We start from the raw sequence: 20,899 nt of genomic DNA on the forward strand, positions 1-20,899 counted from the left end.
GAGCTGGGCCGGCAGCTCTCAGGTCACAGGCCTGGCTTCACCCGCCATTCTACTGAGAAAGGCCTCTGTCTTGCTTTTCTGAGCCACACTTTTGTGTAGCTGAGAGGGGCCTAATTGCCTAGGAATGTGACATTTTTCAGTTGCTTCGGGCTGGATAAGCTTCTTGTCCGTGGAGTCATACAAGGTAGAACACTGCCTGCTGCGGGGATACTGAGAAGGAGAAGGCAGAATCCCTGCCTTCTAGAATGGAATACTCCAGTTGGAAAGATAAGACAGACATCTTCAGTGAAATGATAAGACTCAAATGACAGAGCGAGCGTCATCCTGGGTTGGGACACGGCTAACTGAGGAGACGCCAGTGACTTTAGAAGGGGAGCTGAACTTCCTGTGGTTGTGAGAAGGAAGAAGGTGGGATGAGGGGAGGGGTGGGAGAGCTTCCGCAAAAGGATCTACCGGGCTGGACTTGAAAGACTTAGTGCAATTTGGACAATTAGTTATAGTAATAGGGCTTCCTAGGTGGCACAGTGGTAAATAATTCACCTGCCAATGCTGGAGACGCAAAAGATGCAAGTTCAATCCCTGGGTCCGGGAGATGCGCTGCAGGAGGAAATAGCAACCGCTCCAGTATTCTTGCCTGGAAAATTCCATGGACAGAGGATCCGGGCAGTTACAGTCCATGGGGTCACAAACAGTCAGACACGACTGAGCGCATGTGTATGTGGGTTCGTGCGCGCGCGCGCGTGCACACACACACACACACACACACCCACACACACTACTTTTTCTACTTTACAGATGAGAAAATTATTTCAGAGAAATTAAGAAACATGTCCAAAGTCACCCAACTGGTAAGAAGGGAATCTAGAATTTGAACAGAAGTGAGTCTTGTTCCAAAGTCTATTTTTATCTTCTGGTGGCTGTTGGGAGACAACTCTCCATGTGACTCTTGTATTTCTGTTGTCTTGTGAGTAAACTGACTGCTCTTTGTTCTCTGTTATCTTTTTTAAGATGTTTGCACTGCAGTCAGTCTTGGAAGATAACAGCAATATCTTCTTTCAAAACAAGGAGCAGGCATGCTCACTGGTCGTTACACAAAATTCAGGTTCCCTAAGCCCTGCATTCCTCTCCTTTAGTGAAAAACACCGTGAGAGCAATGGTTCACGGGTCCTCTTCATGCTGTGCTGTGGGGGCTGGAGTTTTGGAAACTGGTGCTGAATGTGCTGATGTGCAGTATGCTAGCTGCCCCGTGAGTAGTCAGCCCTTGGTCTCTGACCCAGGAGTCTCGTGGCTTCTTCTGGCATCCATGAAACTGAGTGATTCAGTTGTTAGCTTGCAAGTGGGGCAAATCTCAGACCCTTCATAGTTTTTGACAGTGGTGTGTGTGTGTGTGTGTGTGTGTGTGTGTGTGTATGTTCCTGCCCTTGGAGCCTGACGTGGGGAAAAGGAAGGCCCTGGGTGAGGAGTGAAACTTTTCAGGTCAAGCTGTGGAGGCAGGAAACGGAAGCCTTTCATTGAGGATCAGTGTGTCTGTGGGTTTGTGCTTGGATGTTTGTGTGAGGGAGAGGTGGAAGGCAAAGATGAAGGAATAAATTATAGATAGCTTCTGAAATCCCTACAAATGGAAGACAAGAGGATTATGAGGATAGAGTGCCAGAAATATGATTGGCACCTGTGAATATTTCTCCAGTATTGCCTAGAAAGACATTTTAATGTGGCCCAGCAGCAGTTGCTGACGGCATACTCGGAGTATGGTACAAGGAGGGCCCACACCTGGTCCTGCCATGTTTGTCTGCCTCATGGTTTGTGGACCAACTGTGGCCCTGCTATTCCTACCTCCTTCCCCATTTCTCCTCCCCAGGGGGATCTGGGCTTCAGTTGAAAGCACTGAAGAAGCAGCCTCAGCTCCCCAGTGGCTGGTGCAGAGCTGGTGTTTGATATACAGGGCTTTGTTGTCTGGACTCGTTGGTTGCCTGAACTGTAGCTAAGGATGGAAGCCTGCCTGGCACCCTCCCCTCTGTCAGCCAGCGTGTACCCTGCTCATCTGACTCCTGCTTTTAGCCTTCCACTTCCTTGTTTACAGGCTCAGTCGGGCCCCAGCTGTTCTCTTTGCCTGCCCAGTTTGGGCTGTAACCTGCCAAGCTCCACCTACCGATATTGGGATGGATGGTGGCAAAGATGGCATATGGCCTTCCAGTAAGAGTGGAAAACAGCGAGGGCTATCTGTACAGCATTCCCCACAGCAGAGCCTCCACCTAGGATGATGTCTGCTCTTTTCCTTTTTCCCTGGTTTGTGGATGCATTCCTTCCTGCCCCTGCCCTACTCGTGCCATAATGCTTTCCCTGGGTATGGAGACACACTTGGGCTCTCAGCTGATGGTGAACTTGGCTCACAAGCTGCGCTGGGACCTGGACCTGTGGAAGGGCTGGGTGTAGACAGAGCAGCTGTCAGGACTCTGGGTGCATCTCCTTGGTCTTCACCATCTCCACGAATGCCAGGCCTACTTCCAAATGCCAATACTGAGTCTCTTTACACAAGGACTTGCTTTGCTGTCAAGGCCCTCTTCTTCCAAGTGCCAGGCAGGCTAGAAATGCCAGGGCATGAATGCCTTCAGGAAACAGAGAGAAAAAAAGTGAAAAAAATGAACTGAGTCTCACTGAGTTATAGTACAACTCAAATGGTCTATTGTTGTTCAGTTGCTAAGTTGCGTCTGACTCTTTACGACCCATGGACTGCAGCATGCCAGGCTTCTCTGTCCTTCACTATCTCTCAGAGTTTGTTCAAACTCATGTCCATTGAGTTGGTGACGCCATCCAACCATGTTGTCCTCTGTTGTCCCTTCTTCTCCTGCCTTCAATCTTTCCCAGCATCGGGGTCTTTTCCAATAAGTTGGCTCTTCACGTCAGGTGGTCAAAGTATTGGAGCTTTGGCTTCAGCATCAGTCCTTCCAATGGATAGTCAAGATTAATTGCCTTTAGGATTGACCAGTCTGATCTCCTTGCTGTCCAAGGGACTCACGAATCTTCTCCAGCACCACAGTTTGAAAGCATCAATTCTTTGGTTCTCAGCTTTCTTTATGGTCCAACTCTCACATCTGTACATGACTACTGAAAAAACCATAGCTTTGACTATATGGACCTTTGTTAGCAAAGTGATGTCTCTGCTTTTTAATGCACTGTCTAGGTTGGTCATACCTTTTCTTCCAAGGAGCAAGCATCTTTTAATTTCATGGCCACAGTCACCATCTACAGTGATTTTTGGAGCCCAAGAAAATAAAATCTGCCACTGTTCCCATTATTTCCCCATCTATTTGCCTTGAAGTGATGGGACCAGATGCCATAATCTTAGTTTTTTGAATGTTGAGTTTTAAGCCAGTTTTCACTCTCCTCTTTCACCATCATCAAGAGGCTCTTTAGTTACTTTTTGCTTTCTGCCATAAGGGTGGTATCATTTGCATATCTGAAGTAGTTGATATTTCTCCTGGCAATCTTGATTCCAGCTTGTAATTCATCCAGCCCGACATTTTGCATGATGTACTCTGCACATAAGTTAAATAAGCAGGGTGACAATATTCAGTCTTGATGTACTCCTTTCCCAATTTTTAACCAGTCCATTTTTCCATGTCCAGTTCTAACTGTTGTTTCTTGACCTGCATACAGGTTTCTAAGGAGACCAGTAGGGTGGTCTGGTATGCTCATCTCTTTAAGAATTCTCCACAGTTTGTTGTGATCCACACAGTCTAAGGCTTTGGTGTAGTCAATAAAGCAGAAGTAGATGTTTTTCTGGAATTCTCTTGCTTTTTCTATGATCCAACAGATGTTGGCAATTTGATCTCTGGTTCTTCTGCCTTTTCTAAATCCAGCTTTTACATCTGGAAATTCTCAATAATATACATGTAATTGGAGTCCCTGAATGAGGATGGGGCAACATAATATTTATAGAAATGGCTGTATCCTATTTCATTGTATTAATGAACTTTATTTAATTATTCTTTATTGTTGGTATTTAGGTTGTTTTCAATACCATTAGAAGTAACATTTTAATGAACACTCTTGTTCATATGTCTTTTAGTGTATTTCCATTTCCTTGGGATAAATGCCTACAAGTGTGTATGTTGGGCCACAGAATAGAAACATTTTAAAGGCTTTTAAAACTTTACTCTTCAGAAACATTGACCCCATTTACCCTCCCATAAGGAGCCTGGAAGGCAGTAGCACACACTCCAGTGCTCTTGCCTGGAGAATCCCATGGACGGAGGAGCCTGGTGGGCTGCTATCTATGGGGTCGCACAGAGGCGGACACGACTGAAGTGACTTAGCAGCAGCAGCAGTAGCAGCAGCAAGGAGCCTGGAAAGTTCGTGTTACCTTATACCTACACACACATCGGCTGAACTGTGCCGGTTTGATAGACAGAGTGGTGTTTTTATTGTTGCAAGGTTGCATTACTTTGGTTGTTACTGAAGTTGAACAGTGTTTTTATTTTCCATTTACAGAGCTGTCTGCTCGTGTCCATTGCCCACTTGAACATTGTGTTATCCATTTTTTTTCTCACCGATATGTAATTTTTCTTTATAGATTAACTTTCTTCTGTCATCTTTCAACTTTTCCTATTTGTCATTGGCATTTTGGATCAGTTCCCATTGTGTTTTATGCTAGTCATCTTTTTGACTGATAGTGCCGAAATATGTTGATGTTTTCCAACCCATAGTTCACCTATCTGTTGTCATATGCTATCACTAATGTTAGAGGTAATGAGGATAAAAGACCTTTGTTCAGTAATGACTTGGGCAAGAAGCATGCATTCATGGCTGCTGTGCAAAGTGTGCTTATCCAAGGATGCCAGAGTCCCCCCCTCCTTCCCTCAGTGGGTGTCAGCATCAACCTTGGGATACTTTCTTATCATTCTCAGAAAGATGTTTTAGTGTTTTCCAGAGAACAGAACCCATAGGATCTGTATGTGTGCAGTCATGGAGACTAATGAGTCCAGGCTGTAAGGTGGGCTAGCAGGGTGGAGACCCAGGGAAAGCTGATGTTCCAGTTTGAAGGCCGGCAGAGAGAGCTGATGTTGCAGAGGAAGTCTGAGGGCAGGCTGCTGGAGAATCCTCTCTTACTCAGGGGAAGTTTGGTCTTTTGTTTTTTCAGTTGCCTTCAACTGATTGAATGAGGCCCATTCATGGTATAGAGGGCAATCTGCTCTACTCTAGTGATTAAAATTGTAATCTAATCTATTGTTACAGTCTACCCATCTAAATGTTAATTTCATTCATAAAACACTCTTACAGAAACACCTGGAATAATGTTTGACTAAATATCTGGGAAATGCTGCCATCTATATCTCATAACTATATCTATCTGATCTAGAGATAACTGCTTTTATTTGTCGCTATATTTCCAGTACTTAGCACAGGTGGTGAGTGACAGGTATTGGATGAATGAATGACTAATTGAAGATGGACTGAAGATGCTCAGACACTGGGTACCAGAATTAGGATCAGAATTTACTTTCTCTGGAATTCAAGCCCTATGTGCCCCCTTCCCGATGCATCGACTTCTGGGTTTACAGAGGCATTTATAAAGGTCAGTCTTTCTGGAAGATTCTCCAGCCGTAGGGCTGACTCCTTCCTCAACTGGCTCCTGATACCAGTCAGGCTCTGCCTCTACTGTCTCAAGGCTCTTTACAAAGTCAAGCAGAATTATCCCTTAAACAATCTCTTCCTTTAAAAACCTCTGAATAATTAACAATGGAGAGGCTACTACTGGGGAAGAATAGAACTCTTTGAGGGCTGTGCTTTCACTTGCCTGTCCTGAAGCCTCATAGAGCAGAGAATGCCAGAAGAATATTGCCAAGACCTGGGACTGAAGTCAAGGTAATTAAATAAAATCTCAGACTCTTCCTGAGGAGTAAACATAACTTTTCATAAGAACTAATTGTTAGGAAATCTATAGGTACTTTTCAGATTTAAGAGGCTGATTCATGTTAGCTGGTGTTATTCTCCTTAAGTGCTCCTCTTTAAACATATTGACTGTTCTTACTTAGGTCTCCCTTGCCTCCCATTTTTTTCTTCTTTGTGAAAGTTATGGTTGATTCAAGTTACTAAGATTTTACCAAGAATGAATAGTAGGCCCTTTGTGGAAACATGAAATGAACATTGTGGCTTCACCCTCAATAAAATGAGGATAATAGCAGACAACTTAAAATGTTCCAGGCAGTGTGTTAAACATTTTACATGCATTATTTAGCTCCCTTCTCACAATGACCCTAGGAAGTAGAAGGGTCATTTATTTATCATTTTTATTGTTTCCACTTTACAGATGGGAAAACTGGGAACAGAGTTCCAATATCTTGTCTTGGTTGAAAAGTCAGGATTCAAATCCACATTCTTCTGGCCTCAAAGCCTGAGGTCTAGGTCATTGGATTGTATTTCTTCTCATGATCCACTAGGTGATTTATACAAAAGAATTCTTAGCTACTAAATCTTAGGACACAAAAAAGCCATATAAAATTATTAAAATAAATTAACACTTCAATATAAAACTGTTAATAATGGATAAATCTTAACAATCATGCATGGATATAGGTATAGAAGATTTTGACTTTTGTTTTCAATTATTAGTATTTTTGGAGTTGCTCAGGCTCACAACTTTTTCTTTTCAAATAGTCTAGAAGGGTACAAGATGAAGAAGAAAACTCTTCTACCTTTATTGCATATTTGCTCTATTATTTAAGAATATTTAATTTAGATATAGATGAAAAGAAAACAAGTAGAATGGATGAAACTTCTCTCTAGAAGGGTAGTTACAGATAGTGTGTAAACAAGTAGTTTGTAAGATCCCCAGAACTTATTCCTCTTACAACTTGGAGTCTGTCCCCTTTGATCAGCATTTCTATCTCCCCCATTTTTCAGTCTTTGATATACCTGGAATTTATTTTAGTGTAGGGGCGAGAAAGCTTCCAGCTTTGTTTTCCTCCAAATGATTTGCCAGTGTTCCCAAATTCATTGAATAATCTACCTTCCTCTATTGCTTTGCAATGATCCCTTTGTCATATATAAAAATTCTATATGTGTTTGGATCTCTTTTGCATTGGTATGTCTCTCTGTTCTTGTGTTGATCCAAACTGTCAATTACTGTAGCTTTCTATTTCTGTTATTTAAAAAATGTATGATAGAGCAATCCTTCCCATTCCACTGGGAATTATTCTTTTTAAATGTTTATTTTTAAACACTTTTAAACATTAAAAAAAAATGTTATTCTTTTAAAAATGTTTTTTCATGGCCTATCTCACATGTTTATATTCCATATGAAACTCATGCTTTTCCCCCTTAGAATCAATTTGTCTAGTCCCCCCTAAAATCTTACTAGTTTTTTAGAAGTTGAAGTCAGATTAAATTTTGAGATAATTGAGCAATTCTGAGATAATTTAAATATACGTTTAGAGATAACTGAGTTGATATTTTATTACTCTTGTCTTGCCTTGTTTAATATTAAAGTATAGTAATCCTATTTATTTGAATCTTATTTTGCATATCTTCACAGAAACTTAGTTTTTTCATGTAGGTCTGCACATTTCCTATATGATTCCCAAACATATTGTCTATTATGTGCTTTGATTAACAGAAAGATATTCCTTTGTATGTTCTTGAATTGGTGGGGGTTTAAAAGCAAAGAAGCCAAAGCATAGGCTTTTGTGCCTTACTGCCTGATTTAAATCTGATCTTTAGCTTTGTGAATTAATGCAAGTTATTGAAGCTCTCTATGTGCCACAGTTTCCTTTCCCACAGAATGTGGATAATAATAATAGTGCCTACTTGAGGGAATTGTTTAGAAGATTAAGCAATTTATTTTTGAAGAGTTCTTTGAAAAGTGCCTGCCACATAGCAAGCACTTGAGATGTTAATTATGTTGCAGAGCTATTGATTTCTACCAGTTAATTTCACAATTAACCACTTTACTGAATTTTATTTTTTCTAACAGTTCTTTGGAGAATCCTCTGGGTAATCAGGGTGTACTGTCATTTTATCCATCAGTTTCAGAAGGTATCTCTTAGTTCCCTCCCTGAGTAAGATGAGGAAATTAGTGCTCAATGCACTTCCCTCCATACCTCCTTCTTCGCCCCTTCTCAGCCGCATTAGGTATGCTATTACCTCTCATCATTATGCTATGTTCTATAAATGTAATTAATAGATGTAATTACATTATTTATTTATAAATATTATTTATAATTTATTTATAAATGTAATAAATGTAACGTAATTTGGTACATTCTTTGATACATAAATGTAAATGATTCTTAATCTGGGGCCTTGGAGAACAGGGCAGTGGCAAGGACAGCGGCTGTGAAATCGTTTTTCATTTTCTCTGAATCCTCACATAAAAGCAGACAGAACTGCTGGATAATAAAGTTACCTAACCTATGGGTAACGTTTACAACACAGCTAGGTTATAAGGAAACTCCAGAACCCTGCAAACACACACAAACCACTAATAATCTCAGAAACTGGATTGTATCAGTATCTGCACAGGATAAAGGACAGAGATGCAACTGGCCATCTTCCAGGCCCGGACCAGGAGAAATCCAACAGATATTCACTGACAAGCATGGAAAGCCACTTCGAGAAAAGAACCAAATGTGAGAAGACTTTTACCGTCCGTCCTGGGCTTCCCAGGTGTTGCTAGTGGTAAAGAGCCCACCTGCCAATGCAGGAGACGTAAGAGATGCAGGTTTGATCCCTGGGTCGGGAAGATCTCCTGGAGAAGGGAATGGCAACCCACTCAGTATTCTTGCCTGGAGAATCCCATGGACTGAGGAGCCTGGCGGGCTACAGTCCATGGGGCTTCAAAGAGTCGGACATGATTGAAGCAACTTAGCATGCAGCATGCACTGGAGGGAGGCAAGGGGATCATGGTAAGATCTGAAGCAGGTGGACCAGCCAGAGCTCCCTTCCAGCAGTTTATTGTGATAAGGAATATAGAGAGGAAGGAAAGAGAAGGACCAAGAAAAAATGAGAGAAGAGAGCAAAATCTTATAAATAAGGCATTTCATTTTTGAAACATCCCCACTTTCTAAAAAAAAAGAAAAAGAAACCCCACCATCACCAGCATTAATAACAAAACAACAATTGTTGATGTAACACAGAATGGAAACTCCGTGATGTTGGAAAAGCCATGCTAATTTTTCTTTCTGAAAGTCCGGGACAATAAACTTCCCATAAAAATAAAGACGAGAAGGGACGTCCCCGGGGTCCAGTGGCTAAGACTCTGTGTTCCCACTGCAGGGGGCCCAGGTTTAATCTCTGGTCATGGAACTAGACCATGTATGTTGCAACTAAGAGTTTGCATGCCACAACTGAAGATCCTGCATGCCGAAATGAAGACTGAAGATTCTGCATGCTGCAACTAAGACCTGGCACAGCCAAATAAATCCATAAATATTAAAAAAGAACAGAAAATTATTGAAGTCAAATCTCTTAAAACTTATTATAAGAAAAAAAAAGTAAGAAGCAGAATGATATCCCTACAATGAATGCATGCCAAGAATACTCGTCTACAAATTAAAAGGGTACTGTACTCTTCTATTTCAAAATGAGCCAAAACAGATTAGTAAGATAATACCAGACGTGAAAGAAAAACACAAATCAGAAATAGAAAATTCAGAAGTGAGGTGACACAGAGGCAAAATGAGGATACAGAAGAATATATTCCAAAGAAAGAACAAGACAAAGCCCTAGTATTAGAACTAGAAGAGTGGATAGAGTCTTTGCTAGAAATAAAGAATTCAAGATAATGATCAAAAAGATTCTCAAAAAACTCAGGAGAAGAATGGATAAACATAGTGATAAGTTTAACAAAGAGTTAGGAAATACAAACAAGAACCAAGCAGAGTTGAAGAGTACAAAAACTGAAATTAAAACATATACTAGAAGGAATTAACAGTATATTAAATGATATATGTGAACTGGAAGACAGAGTAGTGGAAATCACCCTCATTGATCAGAAAAAAGAAAAATAGAATTAAAAATAAAGTGAGGATGATTTAAGAGACCTCTGAGACAACATCAAGCATACTAACATCCACATTATACGGTTTCAGAAGGAAAAGAGAGAGAATAAAGGACAGACAACTTATTTGAAGAAATAATTGGCTGACAACTTTCCTAACCTCAGAAATGAAACAGACATCCAGATCCAGGAAGCACAAAAAGTCCCAAATAAAATGAATCCCAAAGAAGTCTCTGTGTGTGTGTGTGTCAGTTGCTCAGTCATGTCTGACTCCTTGCAACCCTATGGACTGTGGCCCACCAGGCTCCTCTGTCCATGGGATTCTCCAGGCAAGAATACTAGAGTGGGTTGCCATGCCCTCCTCCAGGGGATCTTCCCGACCCAGGGCTCAAACTGAGTCTCTGACATCTCCTGCGTTGGTAGGCAGGTTCTTTACCACTAGTGCCATCTGGGAAGCCCAAAGGAGTCCATACCAAGACATATTATAACTGAAATGTCAAAATTTAGAGAGACTATTACAAGCAGCAAGGGAAAAGCAACTAGTTGTGTACAAGGGAACTCCCATAAGACAATCAGCTGACTTTTCAGCAGAAATTTTGCAGACCAGAAGGGAGTGGCACAATACATTCAAAGTAATGAAAGAACAAAACCCACTACCAAGAATATTCAATCCAGCAAGGCTCTCATTTATTTGAAAGAGATACAGTTTTACAGATAAGCAAAAGCTGAAAGCATTCAGCACCACCAAACCAGCTTTACAAGAGAGGTTAATGGGACTTATGTAAATAGGAAAGAAAAGACCACAACTAGAAATATGAAAATTGCGAAGGGAAAAGTCTGGTAAAGGCAAACTTTAGGTAAAGGTGGTAGATCAACCACTTACAAATCTAATAGGAAAGTTAAAAGTAGTAAAACCATCTATATCATGATAAATAGTTAAGGGATACACACACACAAAATGTAAAACATGACATCAAAAAATAAATGTGAGTGCAAGGGGAATAGTAGAACACATTTAAACTTAAGAAAGCAGCAATTTAAAATAATTTGATACACACACATAAACATATCCACAAACCAAAAACCTATGATACATACACACACACACAAAAGAGAAAGGAATTCAAACAATATTAAAGATAGTCATCAAGTCACAACAGAAGAGAGAAAAAGAAGATAGGAATAAAAAGGAACTACAAAAACAATCAGAAAACAATTAACAAAATGGCAATAAATACATACCCACCAATAATTACTTTAAATGTAAATGGACTAAATGCTCCAAGTGAAATAATATAGTGACTGCTTACAGGAGACTGACTTCATATCTAAAGACACACAGACTAAAGTGTGAAAATGAAAGTGAAAAGTGAAAATGAAGTTGCTCAGTCGTGTCCAACTCTTTGCTACCCCATGGACTGTAGCCTGCCAGGCTCCTCAGTCCATGGGATTTTTCAAGCAAGGATACTGGAGTGGGTTGCCATTTCCTTCGCCAGGGGATCTTCCCAACCCAGGGATTGAACCTGGGTCTCCCACACTGCAGGCAGACTCTTTACCATCTGAGCCACCAGGGAAGCCCCTGACTAAAGTATGGGGACAGAAAAACATATTCTCTGCAAGCGGAAATAAAAAGAAAGCTGAGATAGTAATACTTATATCAGAAAAAATAGACTTTCAATCAAAGACTGTCACAAGAGACGAGGAAGGACATCACATTGTGATCAAAGGATCAATCCAACAAGAAGATATAACAACTGTTAATATATATTCACCCAACATCAGTTCAGTTCGGTCACTCAGTTGTGTCCGACTCTTTGCGACCCCATGAATCGCACATGCCTGGCCTCCCCGTCCATCACCAACTCCCGGAGTTCACCCAGACTCACGTCCATCGAGTCAGTGTTGCCATCCAGCCATCTCATCCTCTGTCATCCCCTTCTCCTCCTGACCCCAATCCCTCCCAGCATCAGAGTCTTTTCCAATGAGTCAACTCTTCGCATGAGGTGGCCAGAGTACTGGAGGTTCAGCTTTAGCATCATTCCTTCCAAAGAAATCCCAGGGCTGATCTCCTTCAGAATGGACTGGTTGGATCTCCTTGCAGTCCAAGGGACTCTCAAGAGTCTTCTCCAACACCACAGTTCAAAAGCATAAATTCTTCGGTGCTCAGCCTTCTTCACAGTCCAACTCTCACATCCATACTTGACCACAGGAAAAACCATAGCCTTGACTAGACAGACCATTGTTGGCAAAGTAATGTCTCTGCTTTTGAATATGCTATCTAGGTTGGTCATAACTTTCCTTCCAAGGAGTAAGCGTCTTTTAATTTCATGGCTGCAGTCACCATTTGCAGTGATTTTGGAGCCCCCCAAAATAAAGTCTGACACGGTTTCCACTGTTTCCCCATCTATTTCCCATGAAGTGATGGGACCGGATGCCATGATCTTTGTTTTCTGAATGTTGAGCTTTAAGGCAACTTGTCCACTCTCCACTTTTACTTTCATCAAGAGGCTTTTTAGTTCCTCTTCACTTTCTGCCATAAGGGTGGTGTCATCTGCATATCTGAGATTATTGATATTTCTCCTAGCAGTCTTGATTCCAGCTTGTGTTTCTTCCAGTCCAGCATTTCTCATGATGTACTCTGCATATAAGTTAAATAAGCAGGGTGACAATATACAGCCTTGACGTACTCCTTTTCCTATTTGGAACCAGTCTATTGTTCCATGTCCAGTTCTAACTGTTGCTTCCCGACCTGCATACAAATTTCTCAAGAGGCAGATCAGGTGGTCTGATATCCCCATCTCTTGAAGAATTTTCCACAGTTTATTGTGATCCACACAGTCAAAGGCTTTGGCATAGTCACCCAACATAGGAGCATCTAAATACCTGTGGGAGGAATTAACAAACATAAAGGAAAGAATTGATGGTAACACAATAATAAGGGATTTACAACACCCCACTTATATCAATGGGCAGATTGTCCAAGTGGAAAATCAATAGGAAAATATTGGCCTTATATATATCGGATGAACTTTTAACAGACACATAGAGAGCATTCTGTCTAAAAACAGAAGAATAGGGAATTCCCTGGTGGTCCAATGGTTAGGACTCCATACTTTCACTGTCAAAGGTTCAGGTTCGATCAATGTCAGGAAGCTAAGATCCTGAAAGCCATGCAGTGCAGCCAAAAAAATGAAAAGAAAAAAGCAGAAGAATATTCTTTCTTTTCAAGTGCACATGGAACATTCTCTAGGATAGGTCACATGCTAGGTTATAAAACAAGTCTCAATAAATTTGAGAAGACTGAAATATCAAGCATCTTTTTTGATCATAATGGTATGAGACTAGAAGTCAACAAGAAAAAACTGCAAAAACACAAATTAAAAATGGCTGAACAATATGCTAGTAAACAACCAATGGCTCACTGAAGAGGGAGGAAGGAAGGGAAGGAGGATAGAAGAGTTTGATATGACTGTGTGTGCGTGTGCATGCACACACACGCATGCAGACACACACGGCATGTAGAATCTTCCCAGACCAGAGATAGAACCCATGTCCCCTGCATCATCAGGTGGCTTCTTATCCACTGCACCACCAAGGATGTCCAAAGAGGTGAGTCTGGTCTGCAGTTTCTTGATTGACCAGACTATGAGCAGTGGAGAATGAGTGGTTCCCCAAAGCAAAACTGGGGTTTTGAAAGAAGGGAATGCATGCAGTTCAGGCAAAAGGAGAGATGGCCATTGCAGTTTTCTGTCATCTTAGTCCTCCCTGAAAAGATCATTCATTCCCTCTCTTTAGTAGTATCTTGGTTTTTTACCCAAGGAGTAATCCTTCAGCTGACAGTCGTTCTCAAAATGTAAAGGTGTAGCCAGCTGTCCCAGTGACAGGTCATGCTGATTTCTGCTCTCCCTCACACTCCCACTCGCCATTTCTGCCCACTTTGGTCTCAGAGCCCCCCAGATGACTCTAACCTTAGCTGCAGTCTTACTCTGCTGTTAATTCCGGGATTTTACTCCTTCCTCTCTGTTTTTAAAATTGAAGTACAGTTTATTTACAGTATTGTGTTAGTTTCAGATACACAGTAAAGTGATGCAGAAAAAATATATTTTGGACTATTTCCCATTATAGATTATTATAAAATATTGGATGTAATTCCCTGTGCTAAAAAAAAAAAAAATTCCCTGTGCTATACAGTAAATCCTTGTTGCTTATTTGCTTTATATATAAACGTTTGTACTTGTTAATCCCATACTGCTCATTTATCCCCACCTCCGTTTCCCCTTTGGTAACCATTAAGTTTTTCTGTGTCTGAGAGTCTGTTTCTGTCTTGTATATAAATTCACTGTATTATTTTCTTAGATTCCACATGTAAGTGATATCATATAGTACTCATCTTTCTCTGATTTATTTCACTAAATGTAATATTCTCTAGGTCGATCTGTGTTGCTGCAAGTGCAGTATTTCATTATTTTTTAAGGCCAAGTAATATTGTGTGTTTGTGTGTATCATATCTTCGTAAGCTAATTGTCTTAATGGGCACTTAGGTTGTTTCCATGTCTTGGCTGTCATAAACAGTGATGCTATGAGCATTGAGATGCATGTGTCTTTTAGAATTTTGCTTTTGTAGTTGGTTAATTGCTAAGTCTTTTGTGACCCTGTGGTCTGTAGCCTGCCAGGCTTCTCTGTCCTTGGGCTTCCCCAGGCAAAATACTGAAGTGAGTTGCCATTTCCTTCTCCAGGGGATCTTCCTGACCCAGGGATGGAACCCACATCTCCTGCTTGGGCAGGTGGACTCTTCACTACTGAGCCACCAGGAAAGTCCTTTTAGAATTCGTTTTTGTTTTTTCTGGGTATATCCTGCACGGGATTGGTGCATCATACGGTAGCTCTGTTTTTAGTTTTTAAGAAACCTCGGTACTGTTTCACATACTGGCTTCACTAATTTACATTTCTATCAACAGTGAGAGTGTTCCCTTTTCTCCACATCCTCTCCAGTATTTGTTATTTGTAGACTTCTAAATGATAGCCATTCTGACCAGTGTGAGATGATACTTCATTGTGGTTTTGATTTGCATTTCTCTACTAATTAGCATCTTTTCACGTGCCTGTTGGCTAAATGTTTGTCTTCTTTGAAGAAATGTCTAAGTCGTCTGCCCATTTTTTGATTAGGTTATTTGTTTTTTCCAATATAGTGTGATATGAGCTGTTTGTATATTTTGGATATTAACCTCTTGTCAGTCACATTATTTGCAAATATTTTCTCTTATTCTATAGTTTGTCTTTTCATTTTGTTTATGGCTTCCCTTACTAGGAAAAAGCTTTTAAATTTGATTAGTTTCCATTTTTGCTTTTATTTCTTTTGCCTTGGAAGACTGATCTAAAAAGAAAATATTGCTATGAATTGTGTCAGAGAATATTTTTCCTATATTCTATTCTATGAGTTTTATGATGTCATGTCATATATTTAGGCGTTTAAGCCATTTTGAGTTTCCTTTGGTCTATGGTGTAGAGTGTTCTAACTTCATTGATTTACATAAAGATATCCACTTTTCCCAGCACCACTTGTTGAAGAGACTGTTTTTCTCCATTGTATGTTCTTGCCTCCTTTTTTATAAATTAATTGATTGTAGATATATGGATTTATTTCTGGGCTCTTATTGTGTTCTGTGGATCCATATATCTGTCATATATCCATATAGCTGATCCGTATATCCTCCTTCTGTGCCAGTACCATGCTGTTTTGACTATGGTAGCTTTTTATGCTGTTTTGACTATGGTAGCTTTTTATGCTGTTTTGATTATGGTAGCTTTGAAGTTCTCTCCACAGTCTAGAAGGGTTATGCCTCCAGCTTTGTTCATTTTTCTTAGGATTATTTTGACAACTCTGGGACTTCTGTCATTCCATATAAATTTTAGGATTATTTGTCTAGTCATGTGAGAAATGTCATGAGTATTTTGATTGCATTAAATCTGTAGATTACTTTGAGTAGTATGGCCATTTTAGTAATATTAATTCTTCCAATCCAAGAGCATGGGATATCTTTCTATTTCTTTGAATCATCTCTTCAGTTTCCTTTATCAGTGCTTTATAGTTTTCAGTTTATAGGTCTTTGCTTCCTTGGTTAAGTTTATAGCTAGGTATTTTACTATTCTTCTGATGTTATTTTTAAATTGGATTTTTTTTAACTTTCTCTTTCTGATATTTCATTGTTAGTGTAAATAAATGCAACAGATTTCTGTATATTAATCTTGTATCCTGTTGCCTTCCTGAATTCATTTATTAATGCTAATAGTTTTTGTATGGAGACTTTAGGGTTCTCTATGTAGAGTATCATGTTATCTCAAATAGGGACAATTTTGCCTCTTCCCTTCTAATTTGGATGCCTTTTATTTCTTTTTCTTGTCTGATTGCTGTGGCTAAGACTTCCTATATTGCATAGAAATGGTGAGAGTGGGAATCCCCGTCTTGTTCCTAAACTTAGTGGGAAGGCTTTTGGCTTTTCGCTGTTGGTATTATGTTGGCTGTGGGTTTGCTGTAAATAGCTTTTAGTATGTTGAGATATTTTCTCTCTATAGCCACTTTGGTGAGAGTTTTTGTCATGAATGGATGTTGAATTTTATCAAGTGCTTTTTCTGAACCTATTAAGATGATCATGTGGCTTCTGTCTCTTCGTTTATTAATTCAGTGTATCACATTGATTGATTTGCATATGTTGAACCATCTTTGCAACCCTGGAATGAATCCAACTTAATCATGATATATGATCCTTTTATGTATTGTTGGACTCAGTTTGCTAATATTTTGCTGAGGATTTTTCTTCTTCTTTTTTTTTGGTTGTGCTGGATCTTCCTTGCTGCTTGTGAGTTTTCTCTAGTTGCAGAGAGTGGGGGCTACTCTTCGTTGTGGTGCACAGGCTTCTCATTGCAGTGACTTATCTTGTAGTGGAGCACAGGCTCTAGACGCCCAGACTTCAGTAGTTGCAGCATGTGGGCTCATTAGTTGTGGTGTGTGGGCTCTAGGGTGCATGGGCTTCAGCAGTTGTGGCACAAAATTTCAGTGGTTTTGGATCATGGGCCCTGGATTACACAGGCTTCAAGAGTTGTGGTACCCGGGCTCAGTAGTCGCAGCTTGCAGGCTCTAGAGCATGGGCTCAGTAGCTCTAGCACATGGGCCTTGGTTGTTCCATGGCATGTGGAATCTTCCCAGACCATGGTTTGAACTTGTGTCCCCTGCAATGGCAGGCAGATTGATGTCCACTGTACCAGCACAGAAATCCTTTGTTGAGCCTTTTTGCATCTGTATTCATCAAAGATATTGGCCTATAATTTTTTTTTTGTAGTGTCTTTGTCAGGGGGATAGTGGTTTCATAGAACGAACTTGGGGGTTCCCTCCCCTCCAATTTTTGTGAAGTTTGAGAAGGATCAGTATAAGGTCTATGTTGTATGTTTGGTAGAATTCCCCTGTGAAGGAATCCAGTTCTAGACTTCAGTGTGCAGAGAATTTTGTTTTTTAAAATTACAGATTTGATTTTGTTTCTAGTGATCTAACTGTTCAAATATCTGTTTATTATTGACTCAGTTATGGCAGGGTGTATGTTTCTAGAAACTCGTCCATTTCTTGTAGCTTGTCCAATTTGTTGGCGTATAACTGTTTATAATATCCTCTTACAATTTTTTTTTTTTTGTATTTCCATTGTATCAGTTGTTATCTCTCTTCTTTCATTTATTGTTTTATCTGAATCCTCTCTCTTTTCGTCCAGGTGAGCCTGGCTAGAGGTTTGTTAACTTTGTTTATCTTTAAAAAAAAAACCTTTTTGTTTTATTGATCTTTTCCACTGTTTTTTTTAATCTCTATTTTACTTATTTCCTCCCTGATGTTCATTATTTTCCTTCTTATGCTGACTTTGAGTTTTGTTTGTTCTTTTTACAATTCTTTTAGGTGGTAGGTTAGACTGTTTATTTGAGATTTTGGTTCTTGAGGAAGGCTTGTATCACTCTGAACTTCTCTTTTAGAACTACTTTTGCTGCTTACTATAGATTTTTATAAGATTGTGTTTCTATTTTTGTTTGTCTCAAGGTATTTCTGATTTCTTCTTTGATTTTATCATTGACTCATTGATTTTTTAATAGCATATTGTCTAGTCTCCACGTATTCATTCTTTTCCCATTTTTCTTTCTGTGGTTGTCTTCCAATTTCATACCTTTGCAGTCAGAAAACATGTTTGATATAAATTTATTCTCTGAAATTGAAGTTTGTTTTGTGACCTAGTATTTCATCTATCCTAGAGAATGTCATATGCACATTTGAAAAGAATGTGTATTCTGATTTTCTTTGGTTGTAGGGTCCTGTAAATTTCAATTAATTCCCACTGGTCTACTTTTTTTTTTTTTTTCCAGCTGTGCAGCATGTGGAATCTTAATTTCCCTGACCAGGGATTGAACCTGCACCCCCTGCATTGGGAGCATGGAGTCTTAACCGCTGGACAGCAAGGAAAGTCTCAAGTCCAGTTGGTCTACTGTGCCATTCAGCACCTCTGCTGTCTTACTGCTTTCCGTCTGGATAATTTGTCCTTTGATGTCAGTGGGGTGTTAATGTCTCCTATTTTTTTTTTTATTCCTGTGAGTTTTTCCCTTTATCTCTGTTAGTATTTGTTTTATATATTTAGGTGATCCTATATTGGGTGCATATGTGCTAATGAGTATAATCTCCTCTTCTTGTATTGACCGCTTTATCATTACACAGTGTGCTTCTTTGTCTTTTGTTACAGTCTTTGTATGAAGTCTCTTTTATTTGGTATAAGTATTGCTACTCTCACTTTCTTGCCATTTCCACTTGCATGAAACATCTTTTTCTACCCCTAACTTTTAGTCTCGGTAGGTTTTTTTACCCCGAAATTAGTCTTATAGGCATTATGTTGTAGATTTTTGTTTTTCTAGCCAATCTGTCTTTCTGTGTCTTTTGATCAGAGCATTTACTCCATTGATGTTTAAAGTATTGATGGATATGTACTTATTGCCATTTTAATCCTTGTTTTCCAGTTGTTTTTATAGTTCATCTTTTCCCTTCTCATTTCCCAAAAGAAAAAATTGAGGATTTGTTACATTCTCAAGAGTTTAGTTTCCTTTATTCTGATCTCTTATCAGGTGAGTAAGATTTTAACTTTGGGAAAGGGGATAAGGGAGCTTAGAATAGTTTTTTAAAAAAAGAAAGAAATCAAAAAAGCTAAGATTTGGCCCTGGCCTTGTCACTTACTAATGTGAGCCCTTTAGGAGGTTTCTGATTTTTAATTTTAATATCTGAAAAATGAGACTACCTTTGTTTTCCTTACCTGACTGTCATAAAGATAATATTTTAAAAAACACTTTGCAACCTACTATATAAATGAAAGCTATTGTTCAGAAGGGTCAGAACTGCTGAAGCAACACTTAAAATTACCTTTAGCCCATGGGCACCAAAGAAAGTGTGAATCTTGTACAGAAATCAGATTTTAGTGATAAAATACGATCTATAGGGAATGTTGGCTGTGAGGGTGTATCTATTTGTTTAACAAATATTCACTAAGTACCTTCTCCATGTATGGAACAGTGTAAACCACTGGGGATATAGTGGTGAATAAGTCAGTAGGGTGCCTGCCTGCATAGACTGGGGCAGAGATGGACATTATCCAACCAACCACCTAACTTAATATAGTAGAATGTATATGTATGAGAGCAGTGACTTTGCTTTGTTACTGCTGTGTCCACAGTGTCTAGAATGTTCAATAAATCTTTAGTAAATATTTTTTGGACTTGTGGTAATCCCTGGGAAGGAAGAGCTCAGAGAAGTCTGGGTAAACATCAGGGGATCTAGTGTAGACTTGGGGGTTAAAGGCTTCCTTGAGCAAATGATGTTTGAGCTGAGGTCTTAAGGATAAATAAGACTGAACTTGGAAGAGGTAGGAACAGAGTGTTTCAATCCCAGGGATTGAGGAAGGAAAGAACTTGGCATGTTCGGGCAAATAAAAGGAGGTAAGAATATTGAGACAGCCTAGAAAGGGGGACAGCAGGAACATGGAGAAGCTAAGAGTGGAGTGGGAGGCAGGGACTATTTCTCACAGAGACTTTTGAAACTTTAAAAAAGATTATGGGAGCCAGTGAAGGGCTTTGCGCAGAGGTAGGTCAAGATGATATTTGTGTTCTAAGGCAATAATCCTGCAATCTGTGAACTGAGAGAAACCCATTAGGTGGCAATTGCTGAAATTTGGACAAGAAGGGACATTAGTTTGGACTGGGGCCATAATGGGAAAAATGGAGCGAAGTGCATGAAATCAGGAACTATTTTGAAGTTATATCCACAGGACTTTGTGATGGACTGGATGTGAGGAAAGAGAGAGATGAAATAGTCAAGCCTGACTCCTGAATTCCTGTTTGTAGCTGAACAGATTTCCTCACTGAAAGAGGAAACTTACCGAGGTGTCATCTAAGGGTAAAAAGTTCCTTCTGACAGTTTGAGCCCTTGGATACACATAACTGTAGAATTCTGCCTAATCCTCACAAGCTTCTTGTTACTCATTGTCTCTGTTTAACATCTCCACTAAGCTTAACTTAAATCTTGTATAACTTACATTTTGTGGGTTTCATCCATCCACTTATTTCTATCATCTTTTCTAATACAGCTAAATATCCTCAATAATAAAATACACATAATGCTCTATTAAAAATATTTTGAGTCCTTTAAAGTGCCTAGCACAAAGTCTAGTACCTTATAGACATCCAAAAATAAAGAGTAGGTATATAGCATGTTCATATCTTATATGTAGGTATGTCCTACTTCAGTCAAACAAAATATGTAAAAATTTGGATTAAAAATGTAAATTAGGTCATACTTATTCACTTTAGAAAGTATTGTTTCACTCTATAAATGAT

The 20,899-nt window shown here is 39.5% G+C and overlaps 1 long non-coding RNA gene across 2 annotated transcripts in view; it reads left to right on the top strand.

The window, feature by feature from the left end:
• LOC107133135 (uncharacterized) overlaps nt 1-20,899 on the top strand; it is a 38,841-nt gene extending 17,942 nt beyond the window's left edge. The window contains exon 4 of one of the 2 annotated variants that reach the window (XR_009490541.1): nt 18,392-20,899. This is a non-coding gene — a long non-coding RNA (uncharacterized lncRNA). Of the gene's footprint in view, nt 1-140; nt 3,942-18,391 lie in introns of those variants that run through there. The other variant, XR_003038121.2, reaches the window with a different exon arrangement.

Source organism: Bos taurus, chromosome 14 (genome assembly GCF_002263795.3).
Source record: "Bos taurus isolate L1 Dominette 01449 registration number 42190680 breed Hereford chromosome 14, ARS-UCD2.0, whole genome shotgun sequence".
In the NCBI taxonomy this organism is placed as follows: Eukaryota; Metazoa; Chordata; class Mammalia; order Artiodactyla; family Bovidae; genus Bos; species Bos taurus.